Raw genomic sequence first — 16,538 nt, forward strand, 5'->3', positions numbered from 1 at the left:
CCTTTCATATACTGTTCTTATGCTAGATTTTACAAAAGCAACAAAACCTTATTATCTAACTGTTCTTGCATTAAGCTTGGTTTAGCATAGGAACAAGAGTGGCAGGTGGGGTGCCATGCCAACATCCTCCAGGCAGCTATATAGCTCTTGGATGTGCCTCTTTGCCCAGTCTTTCCAGTTGATGGGCCAGTGCCACCAGCAAGGGGCAGCTCAATGTGCCTGCCCAAGTGGCAGATGGGTAGAAGCTACTGCCAGTGGTGGTCAGCTACAACATGGGAAAGGACAGAGCTGGCCATGCTGCTGTCACATGATGGCAATGGGATCAATTCAGGCCTCTTCAATATACCAGCTTGGGATCTGAGGCAGCAAAGGGGCACCTTTTCCTCCCCCACCTCAACAACTACTTGAAAAGCTTTTCAGACATGTGTACTGTGTACAAAAATAGCACTTTACTGATGTTTCTTAAACATCAGTAAAACAAACATACTAAATCAAATCTCAATTGATTTGGGCAATGGGATGTTACAAAAAAAAAATGCTCTGATTGAAAATTTTCTAGAAAACCACCATCACTGCTACCGAGTTGAACAATGCAAAACAAGACATTCATCTCTAATATGGAGCCTGTTTTATCTAATCACAATCAATTCTTTCCTATATGAACAAATGAAATGTAGTGCTTAATAGTCTTCTTTTAATTAAGATGAAAAGAAGTCAATATATATTGGCTTGATCTATCTGCAAGTTAAATATTCTATTATTATTTGCTAAACAAAATTTAACTAAACAATGAATAGTGAATTACTGATATTAGTTGACATAACTGACTCTTCTAAATTAAGTCACTTGATGCAACAGAAGCACCATAATCTCTTCATGCAGCCTTATAGTTGTTATTTTAAATACAGTTTCAAGAGCATCTTCCAAAATATTAGTTTTTCAGAGCAGTGAATTCACCCTTCCCAATGTGGTGGTTTCCTACGTACCATCTTGCAGCACTTCTGAATCACCTCTTCTGCTCTAATTTAACCCTATTAATTCTTAGTATGCCTACTGCAATTTTGAGTGTTCAAAATGCTTCACATGTGTCAGAGCTGCTTCCAGATCCTAGCTCACAGAGGATCACGCTAGCCAGCGATCATTAAATAAAAGTCTTTATTGAGTTACAGTTTCCATTCTCAAGCTGCTGCGTGCAACTCTACGTCTCATGGTTAGATCGGCGAAGCTCCATCTGAGTCTCCGCCCCTTGTACACCAACTTAATATCCTAGCCTTGCTCCACCTTTTCCGCCTGACTGTTCTTCTCTGGGTCCCTCTGCCCCCCGGGGTCTCTTCCTTCCGGGATTCCTCTGACGCTGACGCTGACCCCCCTGACTCTTCTCCCTCCTTTCGGCGGGCTTTAGGACCTGGCTCCCTTTCCGGGCTGCCTACTGCGCCACCTTCCTGTGCATTTGAACTTGGCACGCGCGCCCAACCTTCCACCTTCCGTCTGACCGTTTCTTCGCTCCCCGATGGAGGTGTGGCCACTCCTGACTCGTGCCCTCCCCCCTGTTGTGAGCTGCCAGCGCTTGATCCCTGGCGCTCTTCCTCTTCCCTGCTCTCTGGCGGTGACGCTGGTCCTGATTTCCAACTGCTCCCCTCTGAGTCCCCTCTGGCTCTATCTTCCTGGGGTGTCCCCCTAGGCTCCCCCCTTGCCCTGGCCACTGGTGCTCCTTTCTGTGAATCTTCTGATTCACTGGAAAGACTCGGAGATCTCGGGTCGTCGTCATCACTCATCTTTTCTTCTGCCTCCTCTCCCTCGCTCTCTGTTTCCTCCCTTGCCCTTGCCTCTGCTCCTGAACCCCTGACATCCATCCCCCCCTCGAAGCCCCCTCTTCCCCCCTCCCCTCCTTCCGGTGCGGGATCTGGGTGCTGCCGTGTCAGGGGGACGAATGTCGGATACAGTTCGCTTCCCGTGGCGGGCCGCCATCCGAAGTCTTCCGGTTCTTCCTCCCTGCTCTCGTTGACGACGGTCACCTCCGCTTCCATCTCTGTGCCGCCGTGCTCGAAACCCGGGTCGTCCCCGAAAACGTCCATGTCCGTCTCTCCCTCGTTGCCTTCTGGAGACGTTGCTCGTCCTGGACCCTCCAGCCACCTTCTGCGGAACTGCTCCTCTGGTCGATCATCCCACCAATACGAGGGTTCTGAAGCAGATCCCGAGGGTGACCCCTCTGGGGAACGGGCGTCTCGTGTCGGTTCCTCGTCCGAGTCGAACCCCCGGAACGTGCTGGCTGAAAGCGTGGGCGTGAAAAGCCAGTCGTCGAAAAAGTCTGCTGGCATTGGCCTATGTGGGAAGAGGGCATGAAACTCTTCTTTGAGCAGAGGTTCGTCTAAAGCGTAGCCCGGCACCCAGCTGTTGGCACTGGCCGGGGTGCCCTCCTTGGCGAGAAGGTATTCTACCCCCTCTTCCCCCCATCTGGAGTCCAAAATCTCCGTGACTTCGTTGATGCGCTCCTCCTGTGCCACTCCCCCTTGCCCGGTTCTCTCTCGGAGCGGACCCGGTGCCGTTCCTGGTTCCTGAAACCTGTGAGGTGCCTTGTAGGGAGTGAGCACTGATCTGTGGAACACCGGATGCATTCTGGAACCCTCCGGAAGAGCCAGCCTGAAAGCCACCGGGTTGACCTGTTCGTCGACTTGGTAGGGCCCCAGTTGTTTATGCCCTAGTTTCTTCTTCGCCAACGACCTGGCCGGCACTGCGTGGGCTGCTAACCAGACCCAGTCTCCCACATGGATCTCTTCGCCAACCCTTCTGTGTTTGTCCGCTTGTACCTTGTATGCGTGTTTAGCCAGCTCCAGGTGCCGCCGCAGCTGATCGTGGACCTCCTGCAACTCCGACGCGAACGCATCTGCTGTCTGCGGCTCCCCCTCCCCCATTCTTTCCAGTCCCGGGAAGGTTCTAGGGTGCCTCCCGTTGTTGGCGAAGAACGGCGTGACCCCCGTGGACACGTGCTTCGTGTTGTTGTAGGCGAACTCGGTGAGAGGCAGGTAATCCACCCACGTCGCAGGCTGTTGATTCGCATAACATCTCAGGTACTGCTGCATGATGGCATTGACCCGCTCCGCTTGCCCGTTGGTCTGCGGGTGTCTAGCCGACGCCAGGTTGATCTTGACGTTCAGGAAGCCCATCAGCCTCTGCCAGAAGTTTGAGATGAACTGTCGCCCTCGGTCGGACAGAATAGACCGCGGCAGACCGTGAACCTTGAACACGTGGTCTATGAACAGTTTGGCGGTTTGTTCCGCCGTGGCCACCTTCGCACACGGAATGAAATGTGCCATCTTGGAGAACAAATCCACCACCACCAGCACAGCCGTCTTGCCCCTCGAGCTGGGCAGATCCGTGACAAAGTCCAGGGCCACTCTCTCCCATGGCTCGAACGGAGTTTGCAGCGGTTCCAGCAGTCCGGCCGGCGGTCTGTGCACTGGTTTGGACCTCTGGCAGGTGTCACACCTCGCCACGTAGTCCGCGACTTCCCCTCTCATTCCGGGCCACCAGAAGTCTCTGGCTACTAATTCCACTGTCTTCTCCTTGCCAAAGTGCCCGGCAGTGGGCGCGTCGTGCAGCTGCTGCAGTACCTTGGCGCGAAGTTCGTCTCCCGGCACGTAGATGGCCCCTTTACGGATGAGCAAACCATCTCGCAGCTGGAACTCGTCGGTCGCTGCCGTGCCCCTGTGCACCTCTGCCATCTTTGCTTGCGCGAAGGAGTCATCCTGCAACGCTCGTCGCACCGCATCCAGGTCAACTGTTGCCGCCGCGCACGCCCACACTGTCGGTGCGAAGATGTGCATGGCGGCCGCTGGCGTTGCCTCCTCCAGATACTGTGGCTTACGGGAGAGAGCATCCGCCATGATGTTAGTGTCCCCCGGGACATACTCTATTCGGAAGTCGAAATTCGCAAAGAACTCAGCCCAACGTATCTGCCTCTGGTTCAGGAACTGTGCCGTGCGCCAGTGCTCTAGATTCTTGTGGTCCGTGCAGACCTGCACCGTGTGCTTGGCGCCGATCAGGAAGTGCCTCCACGCTTTGAACGCTGCATGAATGGCCAGCAACTCCCTGTCCCAGATGGTGTAGTTCTGTTCGGACTTGCTGAGCTTCCTTGAGTAAAACGCTCCCGGCCTCCAAACCCCCTGCGGGTCTTTCTGCAGCAGGACTGCTCCCACGGCTCTGTCCGAAGCGTCTGTCTCCACCCTCATCGGCCTGCTGGGGTTGACATGAAGCAGCTGCTCTTCCGACGCGAAGAGACGCTTGAGTGCCTGAAAGGACTGCTCCGCCTGCTCTGTCCAGATGAACTTCTTTTTCTTGGAGCTGAGCGTGTCCGTGATGGCCGCTGTCTGCATCGCAAAGCCTTTGATAAACTTGCGATAGAAGTTCGCGAAGCCGACAAACCGTTGGACCTCCTTCCGGTTGCGTGGGCTTTTCCAATCCAACACTGCTCGGACCTTGGCGCTGTCCATGGCGAGCCCTTTATCAGACAACTTGTAGCCCAGGAAATCCACCTCCGTCACGTCGAATTGGCACTTCTCCAGCTTGGCGTAAAGCCTATGTTGCTGTAGCCTGCTCAGCACTTCCTTGACGTGTCTGTCATGCTCCTGCTGCGATTCCGAAAAGATCAGGATGTCATCCAAGAAACAGACGCACGTCTAGTAGAGGAGCCCCGCCAACACGTGATGCATGAAAGCTTGAAAAACGTGGGAGCCATTTTGCAATCCAAAAGGCATAACTCTATATTCGTAGGTGCCCAGGGGCGTGAACATGGCTGTCTTCCACTCATCTCCCTCCCGCATGCGAATGAGGTTGTATGCCCCTCGCAGGTCCAACTTGGTGAACACTCTGCCCTTCCGTACCTTTGCGAGGAGGTCGTCGATTCGGGGCATGGGGAAGTCCGATGGCTTGGTCACACTGTTCAAGATGCGAAAGTCCACTACAAGTCTTTTTTGGGGCGTGTCCCGCTTCTTAACAAAGAATACCGGACTGCCCCCCGCTGCCTTGGACTCTCGGATGAAACCGCGCTCCAAATTATGATCTATGAACTCTTTGAGTTCCTGCAGTTCGTCCTCAGACATGGAATACAGCTTCCCTTTGGGTAGCGCCGCCCCCGGCAGCAGGTCAATTTTGCAGTCATATGGTCTGTGGGGGGGTAGCCTGTCTGCCTCTTTCTCGCAGAAAACCTCCAAAAATTCTGCGTACTTGTGGGGAACCGCTTGCAGCGTGCCTAGCTGCAGCTGTGACTCCTCTTCCTCTCCTTCCTGCCGGGGCACGATGCAGTGTTCAGCGCAAAAGGAAGAGCCGAAGGTCAGCTGCCTCTGGTACCAAGCCAGCGTCGGGCTGTGCTTGTCCAGCCAACTCATGCCCAATACAATGGGCGTGTCCGATAGTTGAGTGACATTGAAGCTGATGATTTCCCTGTGATTCCCAAGTCGCATCACCATTGGTGGCGTCTGCTTCACCACTTGCCCCCCTAGCAGCTCCCTGCCATCCACCGTGACAACCTGCAGGGGCAGCGTGGCAGGCAGCAACTGTATAGCGTGCCGGTCGACAAAGTCCTGCCCTATAAAGTCCGCATTGCTTCCGGAGTCAATGGTGATTGGCACGTCCATGGTGATTCCATTGGGCAGCTGGAGCGACGCGGTGAGCTTCACTACCGGTTTGGGCGGGAGGGGGTCCATGGGCTGTAAAATCTCTGGGGACTGCTTCACTGACACGTCTGGCTGGGCCCCAGTGCCTCTTCTTCCAACCAGACTCCTTCGTTTCCCTGCTGTGGTTGTCCTTGCTGCGTTGCTGCAGTTACCATTGCTGAGGCTGCAGTGTGCTTGTGGAGCCTCTGGGGACACTCTTTCGCCATATGCTGTGGATCATCGCAGATGTAACACTTCCTGTTCCCTCTAGGAGGCTTCGCTTTCACTGCTGCCGGTGCTAGGGCTCTGGCTGCTGACTGAGCCCTTGCACCTCCAACCTCCATAGGTTCCGCTCCTCCTCCTGGCGGAGGCGTGGATTGCGCACGCGCTGCTTCTCTGGGAAGGAAGGAGGAGCCCCTGGCTGGTTCGCGCCCTCCACGCCCTTCGTCCCTGCTCCACGGACGTCCTTCCAGCCGCACCCCCACCGCCAGCGCCCTCTGAACGATCTCCTGCGTGGTCCGGGGTCTCTCCCCCCTCGCAATTTCATCTTTAACCGAGCCGTGCAATCCCTCCCAAAACAGGTCTCTTACAGGAGCCGAATCTCTGTCCCATTCCAGGGCACTGACCAAAGCGAAAAAGCGGGCATGGTACTGCCTTACGCTGGCCCTCCCTTGCTTCAGTCCATGTATCTGCTGCCGAGCAAGATCCACGTCAATGCTTGATAAAAAGCACCCATCCATCGCTTTAATAAAGGCATCCGCATTTTGGAGCGCCGGATCCTTATCTCTCCACAAATTGCGCAGCCATGCTTTAGCATCTCCATGCAAATGGGACATGATGAATCCCACCTTCTCTTGCTCATCTCTAAAGTCTTTGTTCAGCAGTTGCAGTGCACACATTACATCTGCTCTAAAGTTGGGGTACTGTTGCAAATTCCCATCGAAGTGAGAGACCAGACCGCCTGTTCGTCTCCCCAACCCAATCCCCTCCGGTTTGGGTGTCAGTTGCCCTTGCTTCGTAAGCACTTCCAACCTGACCTGGAGATCCCTGTAGGCGGCAGCTGCGTCCTCCTCTCTCTTCCTGGATGCAAGAGCCTCGGCATTCAGTCGTGTCACTGCTTCTCTGAGTTCCACTATCTGCTGTTCGGCCGTCATGTTGTCTGCCGTTCGTGAGCTCGCTAGTAGGCACCCGCTTTCTCTCCTCTCCGCGAGGACGTAGATGCCCACAATCTAGGGATGGAGCTTACTGTCAGAGCTGCTTCCAGATCCTAGCTCACAGAGGATCACGCTAGCCAGCGATCATTAAATAAAAGTCTTTATTGAGTTACAGTTTCCATTCTCAAGCTGCTGCGTGCAACTCTACGTCTCATGGTTAGATCGGCGAAGCTCCATCTGAGTCTCCGCCCCTTGTACACCAACTTAATATCCTAGCCTTGCTCCACCTTTTCCGCCTGACTGTTCTTCTCTGGGTCCCTCTGCCCCCCGGGGTCTCTTCCTTCCGGGATTCCTCTGACGCTGACGCTGACCCCCCTGACTCTTCTCCCTCCTTTCGGCGGGCTTTAGGACCTGGCTCCCTTTCCGGGCTGCCTACTGCGCCACCTTCCTGTGCATTTGAACTTGGCACGCGCGCCCAACCTTCCACCTTCCGTCTGACCGTTTCTTCGCTCCCCGATGGAGGTGTGGCCACTCCTGACTCGTGCCCTCCCCCCTGTTGTGAGCTGCCAGCGCTTGATCCCTGGCGCTCTTCCTCTTCCCTGCTCTCTGGCGGTGACGCTGGTCCTGATTTCCAACTGCTCCCCTCTGAGTCCCCTCTGGCTCTATCTTCCTGGGGTGTCCCCCTAGGCTCCCCCCTTGCCCTGGCCACTGGTGCTCCTTTCTGTGAATCTTCTGATTCACTGGAAAGACTCGGAGATCTCGGGTCGTCGTCATCACTCATCTTTTCTTCTGCCTCCTCTCCCTCGCTCTCTGTTTCCTCCCTTGCCCTTGCCTCTGCTCCTGAACCCCTGACAACATGCATTACATTGTTGTAACCTTACCCCAACCTTACAAGGTAGGCCGTCACACGGATGAGGGTGGGGGGCAACAGTGTGAGAGAGTGGCTTAAATAAGGCCATGAAGTGAGTTCATGCCAAAGGAGGGATTTGACTTGTGGCCTTCACTAACCTAACAAAGTGAGAAAGAACAATCTTTTAATTCTTCTTCTTAAAGAGTTTAATAAACGTAGGCTTTTCTTGTCATTATTTTATATGTGGCAAGGATTTCTATTAACTTGCTATAGAGTTCCCAATTCTTTGGTATTTTGGAAGAACTATACTTCAGGAGAAAAGAAACTATTCCAGTTAACCACTTTAGATGCTGAGAGAATTCTGTAGCCAACTGGAAAAACATACGTACACCCCAGCTTTTGGCAACTGTAAAATATTTAGCTCAAGCCAAAATTTTCAGAACACAGACAAAACTGGAAACAGATAATCATCCAGAAGTGTTTCATAGCTCTCACTAGACGAAGAAATGTAGCTTTCTGTTTCTATAGCACTTTTGGAGAATCATGAAACCTGTACAAACTGTCCAGTCTATATCAGGGATGTAAACATCTCAAGTGCCTGCTGGTGCATGGGTATCCGAAATATTTTTACAACCTTTGTCCAAATGTAAGGCTAACGGGGGGACGCGGGTGGCGCTGTGGGTTAAACCACAGAGCCTAGGACTTTCCGATCAGAAGGTTGGCGGTTTGAATCCCCGTGATGGGGTGAGCTCCCGTTGCTCGGTCCCTGCTCCTGCCAGCCTAGCAGTTCGAAAGCACGTCAAAGTACAAGTAGATAAATAGGTACCGCTCCGGCGGGAAGGTAAACGGCGTTTCCGTGCGCTGCTCTGGTTCGCCAGAAGCGGCTTAGTCATGCTGGCCACATGACCCGGAAGCTGTACACCGGCTCCCTCGGCCAATAAAGCGAGATGAGCGCCGCAACCCCAGAGTCGGCCACGACTGGACCTAATGGTCAGGGGTCCCTTTACCTTTAAGGCTAACAGGCAATGTTAACAACTAACTGTAGCACTGATCAGGCACTACTCATGTGAAGGAGCAACAAAGGGGCTGCAGGGACTCACTTTTAACCCTAACCCAGTCATCATACAGCTTGTGCCAGACTCCCAAGTGCTCAGGGGTAACTTCTGCTGTGGGGAGCCTTTTTTTCTTGTGTAAGTTTCTAAATCATGTGGGGAGCCTACACAACGAGGAAAGGTTTTCCATGGCATAAGTTGCAGCTGAACAAGTGGGAAGCTGGCACACTCCATACAAAGATGGGGAGTGGAGCTAAAGGTATTGCCCCTTTGTACTTGGGTTGCGAGGTCTTACTACTTTTCTTTCTTCCTCTGTTGTGTTTAATATTGCTAAAAGTTTCCTTTTGTTTCTCCCACACAAAATGTTTGATCGTCTTGATGGTGTAATGTTTTACTTTCTGATCTTTCTCTATACCACCTTAAGCTCTGATCAAGCTTGTAATTTGCCACTATGTGCAACAGGAAGTAATTGCACCTAAAGAGCAGCCAAGCAGCAAACTGTACCTGTCCCACACTATGCCCCCTTCTAAAGCTGTGTCACACATATACTCAGCTAAGTCTAGTTGAACGTACAGCTTATATTGTCCCATCTTTACCAAGCCACAAAGAGTTAGCAATGCATAGTATCCATGCAGCCACTTGGTAAACTGGCTGGCTGCAAATATACAATGAGAATTTTACAATTCTGCAGCTTCAGGAGCACACTATAGATAACCAGCTTACCATCTGGTTACATGTACACCACAGTAAACTAACACTAATGTTCCAGTCTAAACTCATGGTTCTTCAAAAACTCCTTGGGCAACCCAAGACCTCTTATTCCAGTTAAAACATCTTGATCTTTTTCGCTCTTGCTTCTATGTAAGTGATTCTCTTCATAAACCTCTTGCACTCCTCTTATGTGTTCCGATGTCTTCTGAAGCAAGGTTAGCAGAGAGCTTTTTCTATCGTGGCGCCTTGTATGTGGATTCCCTGCACTGAAAGATTACATCATATTCTTCTTATTTGTGCTCCACTGGCAACTGAACTTAGTAAAACCAGCTTTTGATTCTGTTGCTATTTAATGTACTGATCGAGGCTGTCCTCTTTTTTGCCACTGTTTATAAAATAATTTGATAATCTGACTTTAATAGTTTGATTACTGTGCTTTCTTATGTGAATTTCTGTTTTATTTGCCTTAAGCAAAACCTTTGTGGAAAAGTGTGATATAAATTATTAGAATAATAATTTATGAAAAGCCTATTCTGCTCTCTTTTAAGAAATGCTCAAAACATACCACTGTTCTCTTATTTTACTCTTCATTAATTTCTTATCATTCATTTTAAAACAGCTTCTACAACTTAAAACTCATTTCAATTACCACTTTAGATTTGGGCTTACTATTGCTTACACATTCCCTCCCTTTTCATTTTGTAAATTTTAAACCACCTTGGGGAGGAATCTATCTATTTTCTTGTTTGTAAAAGTATCTAGTAAGCACTCGGGTGTAGTAGTAAAATTATTGTTTATTTATAGTGCATCACCAATGTACACACTTTACAGAACATAATCCAAAGAAATAATCCATGCTCCAATAAATTTATAACTAACATTTCAATAGTGAGGAAGGCAAGATAAGATGAAGAGCCGGAGTGGGAAACTTGTGACCAGATGCTGGTGGACTTCAGACTCCCATCAGCCCTATACGGCATTGCCAATGGTCAGGCATGATGGGAGCTACAGCTCAACATCTGGAAGGCTACTGGTTCCCTATCCTTGGATGAAGGCAAGAATAGCAAGAGATGGTTGTCAAAGCCCTAAATACCAAAATGTGGGTTTTGTTGAAGTATTTAAAGGAAGAGAGAGGTGTCATGATTCTGCTAAAATGATGTCTAGAGTGATATATTTAAAATACCTACCATGTTCAGAATGGATCTCAAGGACTGCCTCTCCCCATTTGAATCAATTTGGACCCTCCAATAATGATTTCATGCCCTTCTTTGTGTGTCCCCTCTGCAAGATGTCCAGAGAGCAGCAACACAAAACAGGCCTTTTCCTTTTGGCAATTATTTTTTATTGATTTTCAAACAAATTATACAAAACAACCAATTATACAAAACAAGCCTTTTCTGAGGTGGCTCTGTTTGTGGGATGCTGTCCACTGGTAGGCTTGCCTGGCGCCTTAGTTACATATCTTTAGGCACCTGGCAAAAATATTCCTCTTCTCCCAGGCCTTTGGCTAACTAAACAATCTATGGCCTTTTAAAATGTGGAGAGTTATTACTGTTTGTTACTATGGTATGTATTTTTTGTGCTTTTATATTGTAAACCACCCAGTGATCCTCAAGTGATGGGTGACCTAGAAATGTGATTGATTGATTGATAATACAGCATCAGTGGGTGGTTTTTTTTTTGCTTCCAAAGGTTATTTATTTTAAAAACAACTTCTTACTTTTCCACTTTGGTAACAGGCCTCCAAGGTGGCCTGTATTAAAAGAAAATGAACATGCAATTAACTCAGTCAAAGAAGGTACAATTATTTCATGAGTGATGTAAAATAGAATTGTAGAGTTGGAAGGGCCCTAAGGATCATCTAGTCCAACCTCCTGCAATGCATTTTAGATTACTTATTTGGATCACAACATTTTAGATAACTACAGCTCTACATTGTCTCTTTAAAACAATTATGAACAAGAATTACCCTTGAAAGACATATTAGAAGTAGCCCCCCAAAGTTGGGCGAACTAGAGTAGATTATTTAAAGGTTCTCTTTTGATTATCTTCAACAAGCTCAGAGCCATTTCACAAGCCTTGGTTTGGCACAGAGTATATGGTAAGCTAGAAACTGCAGCCAATTCTGCCTATCTATCCAGAATACATGTACAGTGGTGCCCCGCAAGACGAATGCCTCGCAAGACGAAAAACTCGCTAGAGGAAAGAGTTTTCCGTTTTTTGAGTCGTTCCGCAAGACGAATTTCCCTATGGGCTTGCTTCCCTATGGAAGCCGCCCAGAGTGGCTGGGGAAATCCAGCCAGATGGGCGGGGTACAAATAATAAATTATTATTATTATTATTCGCAAGACGAAACGTTTTGCGAGTTCTTGCGAGTTTGTTTCCTTTTTCTTAAAGCCGCTAAGCCGTTAATAGCCGCTAAGAGCCATGCTTCGCAAGACGAAAAAACCGCAAGACGAAGAGACTCGCGGAACGGATTAATTTCGTCTTGCGAGGCACGACTGTATGAGATTCATTTTCATACACCTGTCTGACGCTGTTTTCACATTACGACTTCATACACTCCTTTTCAATATACCATTACAGCATGCTGTAAAGGTATCCCTGCCCGTACGGGCCAGTCGTGTCCGACTCTAGGGTTGTGCGCCCATCTCACTTAAGAGGCCGGGGGCCAGCGCTGTCCGGAGACACTTCCGGGTCACGTGGCCAGCGTGACGAAGCTGCTCTGGCGAGCCAGCACCAGCACAGCACACAGAAACGCTGTTTACCTTCCTGCTAGAAAGCGGTACCTATTTATCTACTTGCACGTAAGGGAGCCGGACAGCATGCTGTACACCTTCCCAAAACCCACTAAAGACCAGTAAAATCAGCAGATTCAAGCACACCTAAAACGAACAGCAGAATAAATGCAGCTGTAATTGTAATTTGACGTCTGTGAACTACCCTAAACATTCTGTTCAAAAGGCAGGATATAAGTATTTTAACAATATATCCCCAGCACAGCTTTACAGATAGAATTTTAAAGCCTAGGGGAAATAAAAAAAGACAATCGGAGTTGATGCCAGGCCAGCCTTCCTTTGGAAAGCAGATCTTAAGGATACACCTAAATACACACAAACACACACAAACGACACACAGCACTGCGGAAGTTGCACCTGAGCACAAAGGAAGCCGACCTTCCGTTTAAGATTAAAACCATCACGTGACTCGCTTTAGGTACTTAAAAACTGTATACAGACGTTCACTGCAGCCAACTCCAAGGGGCCGAGGTCTCTTTGCCCTGCTCCCAGCACCAATAAAACATCGGAGGGAGCCAAACTCCCCTCAAAGTTGATGGGCGTTGTCACTCAAATGGTGGTGCGCGTGCCACATCGGTTATGTGCGTGTGCCACAATCTTGCGATCGGTCATGCAGGGCGGGGGTTAACCTGCACAAACACACACGCGCACCCTGCCCAAATATTTTATTCAAGTGGGCAAACCTGGCTGGAAATACGGCGGCAAACACATCTTTTATCAAAGTGCAATCCAAACGCCTGCAAGTCGAAAGCTTGCTTGAGACTTGTGCGAAGGTTTTAGTTGCTTCCCAACTTCCGACTATTATTATTATTATTAATATCTTTGCTTTCGAAGCCCCCCCTCGCCTAATAATAATAATAATAATAATAATATCTTTGCTTTCGAAGCCCCCCTCGCCCAATAATAATATCTTTGCTTTCGAAGCCCCCCTCACCTAATAACAATAATAATATCTTTGCTTTCGAAGCCCCCCTCGCCCAATAATAATATCTTTGCTTTCGAAGCCCCCCTCGCCTAATAACAATAATAATATCTTTGCTTTCGAAGCCCCCCTCGCCCAATAATAATAATAATATATTTGCTTTCGAAGCCCCCCTCGCCCAATAATAATAATAATATCTTTGCTTTCGAAGCCCCCCTCGCCTAATAACAATAATAATATCTTTGCTTTCGAAGCCCCCTCTCGCCAACTGTCAGGAGAGGGAGGCCAGAGGAGGCGGCAGCAGCAGCAGCAGCAGCCGGCAGGCGGGCGGGCGGGCGGGCGAGCCTGAGGGGAAGCCGAGCCCTCGCCCATAGCGAGCGAGGCGTCCGCGGGCGAGACCCGGCGCTTGTGCAACAGCTGTGGCGGGCGAAGGTCTGCCTCCCGCCGGGGCGTCAGGAGACGGGCGAGGGCGCTTCGCCCTCCCTCCCGCCAAATCCCAACCGCCTCGCTCGCGCCTTTTCGAACGGGAACCGCTCGCGAGCGCCCGGCTTCCGCGAGCCGCCTCTCCCTCCTCCCGAGGCGTTTCCCCGACCCGCTCGCTCTCTCGCCCGCCCTCCTTTCCCTTCCCTGGCGCTCGTTGATTCGGCCGCGTCCGCCTCGCCTCGCGCCCTGATTGAGTCGCCGCCGGTCGCGCCCGCTTTTACCTCAGAGAGACGACACCGCCGCCGGCTTCGCCTCGGCCTCACGCGGCGCCCGTGAGGGGCGGGGAGACGGAAGGCGGCGGAGGCGGCGCCGCCGCCGCCCTAACGCCTCAGGGAAGCCAGAGCCGCCGCCAGCATTGTCGGGAGTAGGCCCCGCCAGGGAGAAGAGAGCACGCACTCCCTCAGACACGCACCCTCTCGCTCTGGAGCTCGGGGTGGGCGGGTTGCGACGATAGAGTGCGCTGGAGGCCAGAGCTAGAGAGGGCTGCCGCCTTTGACGATAGAGCCGCCGCCTTCCATGAAGCCTAGAGCAGCCGCTGCGCGAGCGCTCGGGGCACCACCGAGGCGCGGGCGTTCGGAGTATAGAGCGGCGGGGCTGCGCGTGCGGTAGAGTTTTCAGGGCGCCGCTGATATCTTGGCGGTCGTGAAGATGCGCAGCCCCGCCAGTTATCGCGCGCCTAGGAACAAATGTATTTTAATTAAATTTATTTTTTAATTGAATTTATATGCCGCCTTTTTCCTTAAGAGGACCCAGGGCGGTTCACAGAATTTTTATTGAATTTATATGCTGCCTTTCCTCAAGAGATCCCAGGGCGGTTCACAGAATTTTTATTACATTTATATGCTGACTTTTATTCTTTGAACTGCCCTGGGATCTCTTAAGGAAAGCCAGATTCCAGCGAATAAATAAGAGCACAGGGTTGCAGCGCGATCCTATCCGTGTATACTTTATTTGAGCCAAGAGAAAGCATGGGGTTAATCGGGCATTATTTCCTTAACATGGAAGGTGTGATAGGAATTTTGAGGTCTTAAAGGTAAAGGTAAAGGGACCTCTGACCATTAGGTCCAGTCATGACTCTCGGGTTGCGGTGCTCATCTCGCTTTATTGCAGCCAGCATGACTAAGCCGCTTCTGGCGAACCAGAGCAGCACACGGAAACGTCGTTTACCTTCCCGCTGGAGCGGTACCTATTTATCTACTTGCACTTTGACGTGCTTTCGAACTGCTAGGTTGGCAGGAGCAGGGACCGAGCAACAGGAGCACACCCCGTCACGGGGATTCGAACCGCCGACCTTCTGATCGGCAAGTCCTAGGCTCTGTGGTTTAACCCACAGCGCCACCTGCTTCCCATAGTCTTAGATATGTGGTAATGTTCATAAGTGTACCAACCAAACACGTACATAGATCAGCACAGGAAGACCAACCTGGAACCATTTTGATTCCTAAACTGAGCAAATGTTTTCTCTGCAAGGTCAAAGTGGGAAACCTCCCCATTGTCTTTCCTCACAAATCCTGTCTTACGGGGCAGATTTAAGATACGAATAGGGTGTGAGCCTGTGACCTGGCCCAGGAACTAAGTATTTATCATTACAAAAGACTGGCCAGGCTTCTCTGGCAATCCAATCAAGTAACCTGCCAGACAGGAGATAAAACAACAACAGGAGAAAAACAACATTCAAATTTCTGTTTTAGACCGCCTTTTCTGTGATGTAGGTATGATGTATCTGGGGGGTGGTCTTGATCTACAGGGTGGCAATTTCAAAGGTCTTTATAAGGCCTTGCGCGCCATTGTTCTGGGTTCGTCCTCTCCTGTGTGTGAGGGGAGCACCCTGTTGCAACAGATCAATAAAGATCAGGCTTACTAGTTGCTTTGCTTCTCAATATTCTCTGGTTGGCCTGTTATTTTCTCCTACCAATAGGGAACCTAATGTAAGGACTCTGTATGGGCTCTTGGATACCCCATAAGGGAAAAGGGCAATTTTTGTTTACAACAAAGGAAAGGGATTTTCACACATGTTCTCTCTGCTTCAGAAGAGCATCTGATCTGGCAAGAGAGCACAGACAGATTCTATTTGTACTGAAATATTGTCGAAGCCCCATTTTCTTCCCCAGAATATGGCTGCACACAAAAACACTACCTCAGCTGTAGGCTTCTTGTTTTTCCTCCATAAGCAGTGCTAGAGAAGGCTTAGTATGCTCTCCCATAGTTGCCTGCCATTATCTGGCAATAAGTCACCTGCAAACGTGTTTCGCTTTGGCTTGACTTTTGCATGTTGTAATTCTAGCTAGAACTATCTGGGAATGTAAGAAACAAGGAAACGTTGATGTCATTAGGTATTTGCTGCTATCTTATTCAGATCTCGTCAAATTATGTTGCTCCATCTTGACCTTAATGTAATAGGTGAATTCAGCACCGAGTACTTCTCAAAATAATCACCCGAAAGCTGTTACAAAGGGAGGCTTTCTTCTGTGTATAGCTTAATATTATCTTGATTTCTTCCTTAAACATATAAACAATTAAGAAAAATGTTTATTGAATTCAGCTTTTTTTTTTATCTAAATGTATTTGCAAATGAATTGGATTATTTCTCAGTTCATAAGATGATTTTCAAGTTAATATTTTCTACACATAAACCATATTTTGACTACATATTTGACAGCCTCCTACTCCTGCCAGAAAATAATAATATTAATAGCACATTTGCCTGCAGTACTTCTGTGGACACAAGGCTTTCTGGTGTGCTTATAAAGTACTAGTCCCACCCAAATCTACTGATTTGCTACTGTATTAAATCTGACGATAGGGGCATACCTGTCAATCACGTTAAATGAAATTGTATAGCCTTGAGGCCTGCTTGCTTTTGATTCATTGAAGCAAGCACCACATATCCCGATTTAGTTCCTGAATCCAGGTCATG

At 49.6% G+C, this 16,538-nt stretch overlaps 1 protein-coding gene across 2 annotated transcripts in view; it reads right to left on the bottom strand.

The window, feature by feature from the left end:
• Positions 1 to 14,109, bottom strand: part of ATF1 (activating transcription factor 1) — a 40,765-nt gene extending 26,656 nt beyond the window's left edge. Inside the window, exon 1 of one of the 2 annotated variants that reach the window (XM_080994949.1) lies at positions 13,843 to 14,109. The gene's annotated coding sequence lies outside the window, so the exon portion shown is untranslated. The remainder of the gene's footprint in view (positions 1 to 13,842) is intronic. The other variant, XM_080994950.1, reaches the window with a different exon arrangement.
• Positions 14,110 to 16,538: the final 2,429 nt, after the last annotated feature.

Source organism: Podarcis pityusensis, assembly GCF_964106645.2.
Source record: "Podarcis pityusensis genome assembly, chromosome: 2".
Lineage (NCBI taxonomy): Eukaryota > Metazoa > Chordata > Lepidosauria > Squamata > Lacertidae > Podarcis > Podarcis pityusensis.